At 30.9% G+C, this 2,839-nt stretch overlaps 1 protein-coding gene across 4 annotated transcripts in view; it reads right to left on the bottom strand.

Annotated features, from left to right (window-relative positions):
- The window catches only part of LOC106875251 (protein-tyrosine sulfotransferase 1), a 503,452-nt gene that overhangs the window by 301,303 nt on the left and 199,310 nt on the right, over positions 1-2,839 (bottom strand). For 3 of the 4 annotated variants that reach the window (XM_052968563.1, XM_052968565.1, XM_052968564.1), the window contains one exon: positions 1,980-2,056. The exons of the other annotated variant lie outside the window; for it this stretch is intronic. The gene's annotated coding sequence lies outside the window, so the exon portion shown is untranslated. The remainder of the gene's footprint in view (positions 1-1,979; positions 2,057-2,839) is intronic. 4 annotated transcript variants of the gene reach the window in all.

Below are 2,839 nucleotides of genomic sequence, written 5' to 3'. Positions count from 1 at the left end.
ATATATATATATATATATATATATATATATATACACATATACATACCCATGTGTAAACGTCTATTTGGCATCTTCTTTGAGGAGGATACATGCACCGTAACAGTTTTAGCCTTCTATGGTAGTTTAGGCAAAACTCTAACACGTAGCAGGATAATATATTTGATATATTCTAGAAGTATATTTAATATTTTATGAAACGACACTGTGAAGAATTTTCGAGTGAATTTATTTCAACTATTTTTTTTTTTGTAATTGATGCTCCTAAAAGCTAAATTATCATGGGATTATTTTCATTAACGAATCGGTTTCTATCTTCGGGTCCGCCATTTCAAAAAGGAAATAAAAGCCATAATAAGCAATCATAAACATAAAAAGTAATGTGAAGTGAACCTTTGTAGAATTACTTCCTCAGAAGTGCACTCTAGGATTAAAATTTTAATGATGTGCTGTCCAAACTAAATATATCACAAACAATAGTAAATGCGACAAATAAATTTAGTGATGCAGTTATATCTCAGGTTGGAATTCTAAGTCATAGAATCTGGAGAAACTATAACCTGAATCTAAATATTCTTTTCCAAAACTTAACATTGCTATCAGAGACTACTTCCCTGTAGTGAAACTAAAAAAAAATCCCATTCCTTACCATATAGCAGTCTTTTAGTGATTCTACATAATTACCTGCCTTTCATTAGATGTTGCCCCAAAACAAATGAAAAATTTGAAGGACCCAGAGGAATAACAAAACAAAAAAAAGAAAAACAGTAAAAAAAAAGAACAAAGTATGTAGAAATGATGCCAGGAATAATTTGCTGGGAGTGGAGTGGTGATAAATCCCAAAAGACTATCTTAGTTGATGCCACAGGACTTATAATATTAACTTAAAGTTAATATAAACTGAAATGTTTTATAAATTTTCAACATCTTGTATGAATTGTTTTGCTAGTGCCTGATCTTTCCTAATAAATGTAAATCTCTGAAATTGGAAAAGTTTCTATTATACTAGCTAAATTTATTAAGATATCAATGTACCAAAGGATATACACATTAATCTAGGAAATTTTTTAGATTAAAAATTTTGTGCGTTGTATAAACATCTACAAGTAGTAGTAATAGGAGTTTGGCATAATTCCAGCAATGAGATAACATTCTAATGCTGATTAGGGAAGCAACCAATATACGAGGGGTGCTGAAGAGTTCCTAGCTTTGAGGGTATCAAGAAAGGCCTGGCTGGAGGCCCAATGTTCCAAGTTCTTTACAGGGTTTAGCAAAACTGAAGGACCACTGCAATAAGTGTGTGAATCTGAGAGGGGAATATATTGAATAAAATCATAATTAACTGATACTCCTGTATTTTCTTTTACCCAAAGCCAGGAATTTTTCAGCACCTCTTCATAAATGGTAAAACTAAAGATAATGGAGAATTTCTATAGAATGGAAGGAAGTGAAGTTATTTACATGAACGTTCTCAAAATCATGTGCATGTTTGCATGTGCGTGCACCAATAAATGTGCATCTAAACAAGAATAAATAATTGACAAATGATAAAGAGTATATACTCTACATTAATATATCTCTTTCAAAGCTGGTTGTTTTGCTTAGATTAAATGTGTGCTGCTATGGTAATCTTAATGACATAAATATCAACAATTCAGGGATGTTTCCCTCAAAGACATAAAGCAGCTGAAATATAGCAGTTGGAAAATATTTTAAATCTAAAAAAAGGACAAAAAAAAAAAATTCAAATAAATTTTGATAACAAAATGACCATTTCTGCTTATAAATAAATAATAACCCATAAAAAAAAAAACACGAAACAAAACACTTTGGTAAAAGTAAGTAAGTAAGTATATATTTTACAAAAGCTATATTCATTATCAAAATAGATTGAATTACATAATAGAAGAGAGATATTCATTGAGGTCATTGTGAATACAAGGAATGGTAGGAAAAGAAAGAAAAGTACTTTGTACACTTACCCAACATTTACAAATCACAGCCAATTTAATTAACTTTGCAGAACTTCCTTAAAAATAAATTGCTACCCAGGGGTTATCTGCAGAAGAAATTAAGGTTTCTTTGTTAGAGAGTTACTTATTTGAATAGTACCAAAGTAAAGTAAAAATAATTCATTTCTTGTGTATATACTGGAAACTTATCAATCCCAACTGAGGTTAAACAGATGAGTGGTCAATAAATAAGGTCAAAGAATGCACTAGGTTTCCAGCTGCCAGTTTCTTTCTGTCAAACAAATTCGGTTTTGGATGCTTAAACATTAGTTGGTTTTACAAAACACACTCAGATATACATATAAATATATACATAAATACACACACACGTATATATATATATATATATATATATATATATATATATATATAGATAGATAGATAGATAGATGGATAGAAAAGAAATGCTTATTTCAGAGAACTTGGTACTAACAAAAACAATTCAATCATATATAGACAATGATACAATAACAAAGTTTTCTTTTTGTTTTGCAATATTGTCAATACCTGTGGGGCAGGGGCAAATATACATTTATCTTTTACTTGTTTCAGTCATTAGACTGAAGCCATGTTGAGGCACCACCTTGGAGAGCTTAGTTGAACAAATCAATCCCAATCCTGTACTTATGTTGTTTTTTTTTTCTAAGCCTGGTATTTATTCTATTGTTCACTTGTGCTGAACTGCTAAGTTACAGGGATGTAAATAAGCCAACACCAGCTCTCAACCAGTAGTAAGGGCCAAACACAAACACACACACACACATATATATATATTTGCGATCCATGAGAAGAGCCGTTTTAGCGATGCGTCCTGCCCAGCTCTTCGAAAC

This window comes from Octopus bimaculoides, chromosome 6 (assembly GCF_001194135.2).
Source record: "Octopus bimaculoides isolate UCB-OBI-ISO-001 chromosome 6, ASM119413v2, whole genome shotgun sequence".
Taxonomy (NCBI): domain Eukaryota; kingdom Metazoa; phylum Mollusca; class Cephalopoda; order Octopoda; family Octopodidae; genus Octopus; species Octopus bimaculoides.
This window is presented reverse-complemented; position numbering and strand designations above follow the sequence as displayed.